This window comes from Littorina saxatilis, linkage group LG2, assembly GCF_037325665.1.
Source record: "Littorina saxatilis isolate snail1 linkage group LG2, US_GU_Lsax_2.0, whole genome shotgun sequence".
In the NCBI taxonomy this organism is placed as follows: Eukaryota; Metazoa; Mollusca; class Gastropoda; order Littorinimorpha; family Littorinidae; genus Littorina; species Littorina saxatilis.
In genome coordinates this window covers 9,689,687-9,702,536 of record NC_090246.1, presented here as the reverse complement: position 1 = coordinate 9,702,536, position 12,850 = coordinate 9,689,687, and the positions used below count along the sequence as shown (strand labels likewise).

At 43.1% G+C, this 12,850-nt stretch overlaps 7 non-coding genes across 7 annotated transcripts; 6 read left to right on the top strand and 1 right to left on the bottom strand.

Annotated features, from left to right (window-relative positions):
- The first annotated feature begins 622 nt into the window (after positions 1–622).
- Trnap-ugg (transfer RNA proline (anticodon UGG)) lies at positions 623–695 on the top strand. Its single transcript has one exon. It is a non-coding gene; the product is annotated as a tRNA-Pro (tRNA).
- A 389-nt stretch (positions 696–1,084) lies between these two features.
- Positions 1,085–1,156, top strand: Trnap-ugg (transfer RNA proline (anticodon UGG)). The gene has a single exon. It is a non-coding gene; the product is annotated as a tRNA-Pro (tRNA).
- A 2,850-nt stretch (positions 1,157–4,006) lies between these two features.
- Trnap-agg (transfer RNA proline (anticodon AGG)) lies at positions 4,007–4,078 on the bottom strand. Its single transcript has one exon. It is a non-coding gene; the product is annotated as a tRNA-Pro (tRNA).
- Positions 4,079–4,345: 267 nt separating this feature from the next.
- Trnap-ugg (transfer RNA proline (anticodon UGG)) lies at positions 4,346–4,417 on the top strand. The gene has a single exon. It is a non-coding gene; the product is annotated as a tRNA-Pro (tRNA).
- Positions 4,418–5,288: 871 nt separating this feature from the next.
- On the top strand, positions 5,289–5,360 carry Trnap-cgg (transfer RNA proline (anticodon CGG)). Its single transcript has one exon. It is a non-coding gene; the product is annotated as a tRNA-Pro (tRNA).
- Positions 5,361–5,850: 490 nt separating this feature from the next.
- On the top strand, positions 5,851–5,922 carry Trnap-agg (transfer RNA proline (anticodon AGG)). The gene has a single exon. It is a non-coding gene; the product is annotated as a tRNA-Pro (tRNA).
- A 4,883-nt stretch (positions 5,923–10,805) lies between these two features.
- Trnap-cgg (transfer RNA proline (anticodon CGG)) lies at positions 10,806–10,877 on the top strand. The gene has a single exon. It is a non-coding gene; the product is annotated as a tRNA-Pro (tRNA).
- Positions 10,878–12,850: the final 1,973 nt, after the last annotated feature.

Here is a 12,850-nt window from a genome sequence, read left to right as displayed (position 1 = left end):
TGTGAAGGAAGCAATAAGAAAAATGCGCTTTTTTTTTTTACAGACCCCCCAAAGGATTGTTGCGATTATGATTAGGTTTATACAGTCACCTCACATGTAGTTCCCTAGCACCCAACGGACACACAGATGCGAGGAGATAGATAGACAGACAGTCAACAGACTGAATGAGGACAAACACAAACATGGAGAAACTGACTCAGACACACTCACAGAAAGAAACACTGCACACACCCACAAACACACACAGACGCACACACTGACGCATAAACACACTCACACACAGACGCACACACTGACGCATAAACACACTCACACACACACACACACACACTGACACGCGCGCGCGCGCGCACGCGCACACACCGGCACACACACACACCGCACACCGTGCCGTGCACCGGCCGCACTGCACACACAAACTAATACAAACACACAGAGCGCTATTTTCTGTTGCGTTAGCACATACTGAAAGAAAACAATCACACACTATATTCTCCTTAAAAGTTTTAACCTACATTGCTGGGCTGACGAAACCACAAGAAAGAGCCAGCTGTCCGCACACAATGGCAAACGCAAGCAAACCGTTACCGTTAAGTTTCCACAGTTTCTGACTATTTCCATCGGCTCGTTGGTCTAGGGGGTATGATTCTCGCTTTGGGTGCGAGAGGTCCCGGGTTCAAATCCCGGACGAGCCCTGATATTTTTTTTTCCTCTCCGTGTCTTTGTGTGATGTGGAGATCTTGCTGTGTCGTACCAGATTTACATGAGGTTTTTTTTTATATTGAACACACACACACACACACACACACATGCACCGTACACACGCAAACACGTGTATGATATATTTATTGCACGTCAGTAAGTTTACACACACACACACACACACACACACACACACACACATCGCTATTTTCCGTTGCGTTAGCACAGACTGAAACAAAACTACCTCATACTATATTCTCTCTATATTGACATTTTGACCCATTGCTGAGCTGACGAAACAGGGAAGAGCCAGCTGTCACACAATGGCAAACGCACGCAAACCGTTATGTTTATCTTTCCACAGTTTGACGGTTCCTTCGTCGGCTCGTTGGTCTAGGGGTATGATTCTCGCTTTGGGTGCGAGAGGTCCCGGGTTCAAATCCCGGACGAGCCCTGGTATTTTTTGTCCCTCCGGCCGTTTTACTACATTTTAGTATGTGTATCTTTCTTTCTTTCTTTATTTGGTGTTTAACGTGTTTTTTTTTTTTTTTTTTTTTTTTTTTTATTTTTTTTTAAGGGGCTTATTGTCCGTCAGGTCTTAATTGCCTATATTGGACATGAATTGGTTTATACGATTCGAGTTTTTACGCCCTCACGGCTTTTGATGTTTGCGTGTTTAGGTGGTATCAGCCATCTGCACTTATGGTAGAATGACCAAGATCTTTAACGTGCCATTGTGGTGACACGGGGGTGGGAGATGGATACCGTCTCTGGGTCTGCACATAAAGTTGACCCGTGTCCGTCCCGGCCCGGATTCGAACCAGCGACCTCTCGATCACAAGTCCAGTGCTCTACCACCTGAGCTACCCGGGCTATTCAAGGTTATATCGCGACGGGGAAAGGGGGGAGATGGGATAGGGGAAAGGGGGGAGATGGGATAGAGCCACTTGTTAATTGTTTCTTGTTCACAAAAGCACTAATGAAAAAATTGCTCCAGGGGCTTGCAATGTAGTTCACTATATGACCTTACTGGGAGAATGCAAGTTTCCAGTACAAAGGACTTAACATTTCTTACATACTGCTTGACTAAAATCTTTACAAACATTGACTATATTCTATACAAGAAACACTTAACAAGGGTAAAAGGAGAAACAGAACCGTTAGTCGCCTCTTACGACATGCTGGGTAGCATCGGGTAAATTCTTTCTCGTCCCAACCAATATGGGACTCCCCCTAACAACCCGCGGGGGGTAGTATGTGTATGGTGTGTTTAGTTGTGAATCAGATATAAAAGCAAAAACAATTTTGCTTTGGCCACGTTGATTTTTGAGAAGAAGTATGTGTGTGTGTGTGTGTGTGTGTGTGTGTGTGTGTGTGTGTGTGTGTGTGTGTGTGTGTGTGTGTGTGTGTGTGTGTGTGTGTGTGTGTGTGTGTGTGTGTGTGTGTGTGTGTGTGTGTGAATATCTGTGTGTTTTGGTTTTTAGTCCCGATTGACAGCACGGAAGTGAGATACATGTCAGGTGTTTACTGTTATTCATTGTTTAATGTTCGAATGTCTATATATGGCTAAGTTGGTTGGTTAGTTGGTTGTTTGGTAAACAAACACCAGTGCAATGATTTAATCAATCAATCAATCAATGAGTCTTATATCGCGCATATTCCGTGGGTACAGTTCTAGGCGCTCTGCAGTGATGCCGTGTGAGATGAAATTGTATACGGCCAGTAGATTGCAGCCATTTCGGCGCATATTTACCTTTCACGGCCTTATTCCAAGTCACACGGGTATAGGTAGACAATTATTAACTGTGCCTAAGCAATTTTGCCAGGAAAGACCCTTTTGTCAATCGTGGGATCTTTAACGTGCACACCCAATGTAGTGTACACGGGGGGAGGTTCGGACACCGAAGAGAGTCTGCACACAAAGTTGACTCTGTGAAATAAATTTCCGCCGAACCTGGGATCGAACTCACGCTGACAGCGGCCAACTGACTACAAATCCAGCGCGCTACCAACTGAGCTATATCCCCGCTACCAACTGAGCTATATCCCCGCTACCAACTGAGCTACATCCCCGCCCATTTACATTATTTGCGCACACTAGTGTGTGTTTTCCTATTGTTTTTGCTTCTGCAAGCAAGTAACAACAAGATCAATTAGCTTATCACGCAATTGATAAGTTAACTCAAGAAGCAAAAGATCAATCAAATTAACATACCAAAAAAACACCAAATAAACTAACACAGCAAGTAAGATATTAAAACAGCTAGAACCGAAATCGTTCTACGATAAGAAATAAGTTATGCAGACAACAAAAGAAATTTTAAGAATATTCGAGGTTTATACCGACCAAGTCAAACGAGAAAGCAACACAGATATTAATTGTGTAATCTTCTTCCGTATGGGAACCGGTGTAGGATCCGGTCCGGTCCCCCCTCTGAAATAGTCCCCCGGGGGACCAATTCGTGGCAAAAACTGCTCTATAATGGTCCCCCCTCAGACATCCAGCCTCGTTTTTCTTGTTACAATGTTAGTAATGTTACCAGCAATTTTAGAGAAAAGAAAGGAAAGAATCAGATACTGGTTTCATTTCTTCTTGTCAGTATTTATTTATTATTCATTTTATTTCATGTCATTTTTCTTTTGAACGGCATTATAAATCAGATCTATTTTATTTTCTGCAAAATATAGTCAAACAAAGAGATTGCTGTCTGTGCACTACATAATACCGGACGAAGATATAGATTGAAAAATGGCTTGAATGCCTAAGAAAAACGAGGCTGGATGTCTAAGGGGGGACCATTATAGAGCAGTTATTGCCACGAATTGGTCCCCCGGGGGACTACTTCAGAGGGGGGACCGGACCGGATCCTACACCGGCTATTCACTATATACCTACCGACAAGCGTTTTCGTTACCCAGCTCGTTATGAATGAAGTCGCGACAAAGGTGACAACAGTATTTGTCTTTAAATGATTTCCTGTAAGTCAGGTTCAAAGGTTTACCCCAGTCAAGAAATGATGGGAAAATGTGTGTGTGCAGGCGCGCGCGCGTGTTGTGTGCGTGTATGTGTGTGTGTGTGTGTGTGTGTGATATTGTTCTTACCAGCTGTTGTTGTTTACTCGTGTTTTCTTTCTTCGGGTGTTTGTTTGCTTGCTAATTGCTAGTTTATTTAATTGTTAGATTGCTTACCTGCTAGCTTACGTTTTCAAGTGCTCGCAAGATCAACATTGATCATACTTTTTTTTTCTACTGAGCATATTAATATGGTAACTGTGCTGGTACAAAAAGGAAAAATAATATATCAGGGCTCGTCCGGGATTTGAACCCGGGACCTCTCGCACCCTAAGCGAGAATCATACCCCTAGACCAACGAGCCGATGGATACACAGGCAAAAGCTTAAATAGTTATGTGTACCTGGATATTTACGTTTGCGTGACAGCTGTTTGTGATAGCATAGACCTGTGTGAAGACTGATAGTGATATGTAACATGCGCTTATCTTTTTCAGTAACAAGCACACTCTACTTTCTGCCTTTGAGCTATCGCCGTGCCGCCATATGATACGTTACGTTTTGCAGTTCAATTGCTGGGCTGACGTAATAATTGCACAAAGATAATGTTGTATTTTGACTGTGAAGGCATCGGCTCGTTGGTCTAGGGGTATGATTCTCGCTTTGGGTGCGAGAGGTCCCGGGTTCAAATCCCGGACGAGCCCTGATACTTTTTGTCCCTCCGTTTTTAGTGCATTTTAGTTTTTGTTTGATGTGTTTGTTGTAAATCATATGCCACGTTTGCTGTTGGTATATATTTGTGTGTGTTTGTGTTTGTGTGTGTGTGTGTGTGTGTGTGCGTGTGCTTGTGTGTGTGTGTGTGTGTGTGTGTGTGTGTGTGTGTGCTTGTTCATTTTGTTGTTAGTGCTGTCGTTGTCATTGTCTTCTCCGTCGTGTACGAACATTGTATTCACATTTTTTTCAACTGTTCTCATCACGCCGGTTGTTCTGATCAAGTTATTACACAGGCACATGATCTTAACCTGTGGTTATTATCGTTGCGAAATGCTTCGATTTTTGTTTTTTTGGTTGTTTACGTGTTACTTGCATGTTTGCTGCTAGTTTATATATGTTCGTTTGTTCGGTTGCTGGTTTGCTTGCAATCTTTCTCTCTTGCTTGTTTGTTTGTTCGTTAAATCCCGCGATTTGTTTTATGTTGATTTGTTGTTGGTGTGTTTTTCCGGTTTTTGTTTCGTTGTTTGGTTGTTCAATTGTCTTGTCTGCTTGTTTGCTTGCTTTTTTGTTTGTTCAAAGAGGTCACAGCGCCGGTCTCGGTCAAAGATACATTTGGATTTTATTTTATTAGAACCACGCGAATCCTTTGAGGCAAATAGTAGCAAAGATAATATAAGCGTTCTCAATGTTGTTATTGTTTGAAACGTGTGTATGTGAATTTGAATAAACACGCTTAAACCATAATATAAGCACATTGTGTCTCTGCCTGCCTATGGTGTAGGCCTACGCTACATTGCTGACGAAATCACTGGACAGCGCAAGCTGTCACACAAACATCTAAATACGGCTTGCGATACTATCGGCTCGTTGGTCTAGGGGTATGATTCTCGCTTCGGGTGCGAGAGGTCCCGGGTTCAATTCCCGGACGAGCCCTATCTTTTTTTTGTGTAGGTTGATCAGTTACACGTGTTTTCCGTCATAAAGCAGGGTGTAGTTTCATGCAGTGCATGATTGTATTTTTTTTGGTTGTAAAATGCTGATGATTAATGTTAATTTGTGCACACACGCAGTTAGCTTCATTCCTGCGATCGCCTAAAATTATTAGATTGAAATGATCTCAGATATGTTGTTTGTTTGTTGTATTGGAGAGGGGGGGGGGGGGGGTCGAATTTGCTTTACTTCTGTAATGTATTATTTCGTTTTATTGTCGGTCAGAATATCTAGATGATGAGTTGGTGAATTTTGTGTTTGGTCGGTGTGTAGGATGGTTGGTTGGAAAGCACCAGTATAATTGATTTACATTATTCGCTTTCACCATCGCAGAGTAAGCCACTCTCTAACGAAATCCTAATCTGACAAATTGTTGCGCGATCAAAATAAAGCGCACATAAATTGATCTCTAAGTTTGCTATGTAACATCGTAGGCTCGTTGGTCTAGGGGTATGATTCTCGCTTAGGGTGCGAGAGGTCCCGGGTTCAAATCCCGGACGAGCCCTAATTTTTTTTCTTCCTTGCAGGATAAAAAGAAACAGTTTACTTTCTTGTTCGTTAGTTTGTTTTCAAGTTGGCTGTTCGTTTGTTTGTCCGTGTGACTTATTCGTCTCGTGTCCTCGTGTATGTGGTTGTTTGCAGCTCTGTTACTTAGTTCATTGTTCAGGCAGACTACTGATATAACGAATACTTTGTCTAATAATATGTACAGAGTATCGGATGAGGTCAAACTATAATGATTTTATTTAACCAGCCGTTATAAGGCATAGTGTCTCTTTACACGTGCATAATTTATAACTACTCCATTTAGCAGCCGTTAAAACACGTTTTGTCTAAGTGTACGTGGAGAGTATATATTTGACGAGGTGAAACTATAACTACTCAATTTAACCAGCCGTTATAAGGCATAATATTGTCTGTTTACACGTGCATAGTTTATAACTACTCCATTTAACAGCCGTTTTAAGACGTTTTGTACACCTGTACGTACAGAGTATCTGACGAGGTGAAACTATAACTACTCCATTTAACCAGCCGTTGTAAGACTTTTTGTCTATTAAAGTGTACGTGCAGAGTATCTGACGAGTCACCAGCCGTTATAAGGCTTTTTGTCTGAGTGTACGTGCAGAGTATCTGACGAGGTGAAACTATAACTACTCTATTCACCAGCCGTTATAAGGCTTTTTGTCAAAGTGTACGTGCAGAGTATCTGACGAGGTGAAACTATAACTACTCTATTCACCAGCCGTTATAAGGCTTTTTGTCTAAGTGTACGTGCAGAGTATCTGACGAGGTGAAACTATAACTACTCTATTCACCAGCCGTTATAAGGCTTTTTGTCTAAGTGTACGTGCAGAGTATCTGACGAGGTGAAACTATAACTACTCTAATCACCAGCTGTTATAAGACGTTTTGTTTTAGTGTACGTGCAGAGTATCTGACAAGGTGAAACTATAACAGCCGTTCGTTATAAGACGTTTTGTCTAATTATACGTACAAAGCATATGACAAGGTGACACAATAACTTTTCCATTCACCAGCCGTTATAAGGCATTTTGTCAGTTTATTTGTGCAGATTTTCTGACGACGTGAAACTATAACTTTTCCATTCACCAGCTGTTATAAGGCATTTTGTCAGTTTATCTGTGCAGATTTTCTGACGACGTGAAACTATAACTTTTCCATTCACCAGCCGTTATAAAGTGTGTTGTCTTTGTATATGAACATAAGGCATAAGACATAAGACATAAGATAATCTATTGTCCATACAATTACACAATGGATAGAAAAGTGTGGTTCATCTGCTGTTGAACAACCAAACAACATATGACATCGGCTAAAAAACATTTATACAAACATACAAAGTAAAATCACCCGAAGTACTTCAGACAGGCTCGCATGCCCACATACATACTCCCCTACTCTCGCTCTCTCACACACTTGCGCTCGGAATCGAGAGGTTGCGTGTTCGACCCTGGGTCGGGCCGCTATTTTCTCCCCCCATTCCTAACCTAGGTGGTGGGTTCAAGTGCTAGTCTTTCGGATGAGACGAAAAACCGAGGTCCCGTATACACTACATTGGGGTGTGCACGTTAAAGATCCCACGATTGACAAAAGGGTCTTTCCTGGCAAAATTGTATAGACATATATAAAAAAATGTCCACCAAATACCCGTGTGACTTGGAATAATAGGCCGTGAAAAGTATATACTCGCCTAACACGCTTGAGATTTACTGGCCGATGTGAATGCGTGATATATTGTGTAAAAAATTCCATCTCACACGGCATATTGTAAACGCCATGAGCCTCCCCTCCGGGAGGGTATGTGCGTAGAAATACTCACTAATAAACACACACACACACACACATACACATACACACACCCTCACACACACACACACACACACACACACACACACACACACACACACACACACACACACACACACACACACAATCACAAACCAACAAATAACTAAATAGACACATATTGGGATAGCATTGGCTGGGGCTTAAAGGCAACCATCAATACATTTCACTTCTGAAAGGAAATTTAAGACAGACACTAATTATTCTATACAGAGTATTCTAACAGAACAAAAGATGGGCCGGAACGAACATCAAGGCAGCAACATCGAGAAAATTGTCAATCAAAAAGAAGAAAGATGAAGTTTATGGAACGTTTGTTTGCCAGCCGACCACGAAGGGCCATATCAGGGCGGTGCTGCTTTGACATACAACGTGCGCCACACACAAGACAGAAGTCGCAGCACAGGGTTCATGTCTTACCCAGTCACATTATTCTGACACCGGACCAACCAGTCCCAGCACTAACCCCATAATGCCAGACGCCAGGCGGAGCAGCCACTAGATTGCCAATTTTAAAGTCTTAGGTATGACCCGGCCGGGGTTCGAACCCACGACCTCCTGATCACGGGGCGGACGCCTTACCACTAGGCCACCGTGCCGGTATGGAACGTTTAATTAGAAACAAAATGGAAGCTTTTCTGAAGAAAAACCCTGAATCTGTCTTGTTTTGTTATTCTTGAAATTGAAACGTAAGAAGTCTGTCTGTTTGAGATTTTTTTTAAGAAAGCTGACACGGAAATAAAGACACAGGAAGCATCTTCACATGTTAGGCTTACTGTTTATAACAATAATATCAACAGTGCTTTGTCTCTCGTGTTAATTTCATGTCACCTAATAAACCATTACGAAAGTAACAATCACAATAACAATTACTCTACTCGTCCTGAACAGGAAAGTAACATGAGGGACGAATACAGTCTGTCAATGGATGATTTACTTACGAGACAAATTGTAGACGGTGTTGTTCATTTCAAAGCACATTCTGCATTGACAACTAGTTAGATGTACAGTGTTGGCTATCTTTGCGAAGACGATTTGGTGGATATGGAGGTTGTCGTCCTCCTGCTTGGTTTAAACACAATTATATTCAATCTAAACATGATACACTGATAAAACGAAACACAATAGGGACACGAACTCAAGCGAACGCTTATAAACTTGGCCAACAAATTATTGCAACAAATTTCAAACCTAAATTAAAGCATTAATCCCCGTGTCATTTTATTAACACTTTATATGCCAGAAAAGGCCGTTCACTTAACCTTCAGGATCACCTTTTGGACTAAATATTTCTTTTACAGGGATCACATGACCGGCGCTCAAGTAAGGGTACCCTCAAAATCGACCAGACAAAAACGGAAGAGCCGAATGAAAAATCGACACAAAATCACAATAGGCTTCGTAGTTTTCCCATTGTCTCTTCCACCTCTTCCACGAATCTTCTAGACCAACGGTCGAAAGATCGAGTTTTCCAGGCGCTGGCAGACTTCCTCCTTGTGAAAATCTTCTTGCGGCGGCTTGCGCTTGTCTCGCTTCCCCATTCTGCATGATGATCGTAAGTTCAAGTTTCTTCTGACATCATATCACGTTAGCTCAAAAGGACAAACGCTTGGCTTCTTCTTCGAGCTCTTTATTCAAGATAATCATACATGGGGTGTCGCATGTCCATTGACATCTGCATCCAGTGCGCATGTGCAAAAGTACAATTACTTCCTATCACATGACATAATTACATACGTCATCTTATGACCACTATCGTCACAACTGGGATGGAAAACATACACTCTTCCTCTGTCTACTCGTCTCGTCACGGCTGCGTTGATGTACACGGTAGTGAGCCCAGCAGATTTGAACAAACAGTCCTCGTTGGCTCACGTAAGTGTAGCCTATGCGATCGTAACTTTGTCTGTCTGTGCGTGTGTGTGTGCGTGTGTATGTCTGTGGTAGAAACTTTAACAGATTGAAGACGTCACATTATGGCGTAAGAGGGTTAGACGTCACGCGAACGAATTACTGAAAGTCTCGGTCATTGTTATTTTGAGCGGGCCGAGATTAGTTGGCAGTCGTGTCCCTGTAAGTAGGCTACATGCAGACAGACAGATCTAGATCTAGTGTCTCGCTTTCTTGCACAGTTTCACCTATGCTCTTTCTGTGTGTGTGTGTGTGTGTGTGTGTGTGTGTGTGTGTGTGTGTGTGTGTGTGTGTGTGTGTGTGTGTGTGTGTGTGTGTGTGTGTGTGTGAGTATGTGTGACGGAGTGATTGAGTTTGTGTTACTGTTTGTCGATTTCTTACGTGAGCCTTGGTGGCTTCGCCTCTTGTTTTCTAATGTTTTAACTAGCACAGGACAAAAACTTCTGTTTTTGTTTTTTGTCGATCACGTTTCCATTCAATACATTCAAAAAGCAACCAAGTGCAGCTATTATTACAACTACTACAACAACAATTAACATTTTAGTTAAAACCAACCAAAGACAAGATAAATGCTACTTTACTACTGCTGTTAAAACTACCATTACAACCACTAGTATCAATAACGACGAGGACGAGGACGACGACGACTCTGATGACGATGATGATGATTATGATGACGACGACGACGACGATGATGATGATGATGATGATGATGATGAGGAGGAGGAGGAGGAAGAGGAGGAGGAGGACAACAAAGATCGTGTAAGTCATCTGTGAACTACCGCTGTTTGTTTAACTCTTATTGAGGGTTAATGAAAAAAGAGTTGCAATGCAGCAGTGAAAACGTTTCCCCCACATGACATACATACAGACAGGCAGGAAGGCAGCTAGACACACGGACGCACACATATACTCTATTTTCAATTACGGTTGCACAGACTGAGAGACAAACAAAAGCGAACTATATTTTTTGGGGGGAAAGCTACAGCGTTTTATCAGTTGTTCAATTCAACATGGCCCTGCTGAGGAGGCCATTAAAACCAAGCTGTCACGCAAACATACCATTTCATTACTTGTTCTATACTATCTTTTGCCCGTGTACTCATCGGCTCGTTGGTCTAGGGGTATGATTCTCGCTTCGGGTGCGAGAGGTCCCGGGTTCAATTCCCGGACGAGCCCCATTTTTTCAAGGATGAATTGTTACAATTTGTTTGCTTACTTGTGCTGTGGTATTCATGGAAAACCTATTTGTTTTATGCTTTTCTATAAGGACGTGTTTGTGTGTATGTATGTGTGTGTGTGTGCGTGTTTTTAAAGTGTTGTTCTTGTTGTAGTCGTTGTCGATACCAGTGACTGCTTGATGTTTTTGTCCGCTGGTCTGATATAAACAGATCATTGTTGTGTGTCTTAAGGTTGTAAATAATTCAGTGTTGAATAGCTTGTTGACTGAGTGTACACAAAGGTCGCATAGCGACTTGCAATAACAGAAGTGGGGGTGAAAGTCACCGCTCGGGAGACCGGCACGGTTGGCCTGGTGGTAATTAAGGTGTCCGCCCCGTTATCGGGAGGTCGTGGGTTCGAAACCCGGCCGGGTCATTCCTAAGACTTTAAAATTGGCAATCTAGTGGCTGCTCCGCCTGGCGTCTGGCATTATGGGGTTAGTGCTAGGACTGGTTGGTCCGGTGTCAGAATAATGTGACTGGGTGAGACATGAAGCCTGTGCTGCGACTTCTGCCTTGTGTGTGGCGCACGTTATATGTCAAAGCAGCACCTTCGTGGTCGGCTGGGCGTTAAGCAAACAAGCAAACAAACAAACAAACAAACAAACAAAAACCGCTCGGGGGAAGCGAGACTGTGGGGGTGACATGGTTTGAAGTGGAAAATCACGGGGGAAGCGAGACTGTGGGGGTGACATGGTTTGAAGTGGAAATCACGGGGGAAGCGAGACTGTGGGGGTGACATGGTTTGAAGTGGAAATCACGGGGGAAACGAGACTGTGGGGGTGACATGGTTTGAAGTGGAAAATCACGGGGGAAGCGAGACTGTGGGGGTGACATGGTTTGAAGTGGAAAATCACGGGGGAAACGAGACTGTGGGGGTGACATGGTTTGAAGTGGAAATCACGGGGGAAACGAGACTGTGGGGGTGACATGGTTTGAAGTGGAAAATCACGGGGGAAGCGAGACTGTGGGGGTGACATGGCTTGAAGTGGAAAATCACGGGGGAAGCGAGACTGTGGGGGTGACATGGCTTGAAGTGGAAAATCACGGGGGAAGCGAGACTGTGGGGGTGACATGGTTTGAAGTGGAAAATCACGGGGGGTCTTAAGAGGGACGCTCCACTGTGATAGATAGATAGATAATTTAGATAGATAATTTATTGCCAAGTGTACAATACATGAATGAACATAAAAAATACACGCGGAAAGCAGCTTGCTGTGTGATAAAACAAAAATAAATAGCATTCATACATCTCTGGCGCATAGCATCATACATACATGGGTAAGACAATTTGGTATCACAGTAACTAATACATACACTATACAGACATGGTGAGAACTGTGCACCTATCTTGCTAAAGCCTCGGTCTCACATATACGATTTTTCGGAAGTGTCGGGGATAGTTAAGTCGGCTAGGTCGGAAGTGTCGGATGCAAATTCGGCTCCAAATTTCACTCCCGACCTGTCCTTACGACTGATCCGACCATGTAGCCGACAAGCAGACGACAACCACCCGACTTTAGGGCCGACAAATCCGACATGTGTTCAGACACTTCCGACTGCAGTAACGACAATTCCGACTGCAGTTACGACAGGCCCGGCTGAAAAACTTCCGAACAATAGCCGACTCTCACGACCAGTGTAACGACTAAACCGACTAGCTAACGACTGTCCTAACGACAAATCAGACTGCCCTTACGACTAATCCGAACGAAACTATGCTACCGACAAATCCGACCACCCTTACGAGTCTTCCGACTACCGTTACGACTAATCAGAATCGCTTTACGACTAAACCGACACGCTTACGACAACCACCCGACAAATTTCTATTCGTCTGAGTCGGGAGGCTCTTCCGACTGTTTTGAAAATTTCAAAACAGTCAGAAGGGCCTTCCGAACTATCCGACTTTTCAAAAACAAAATTGCTAAT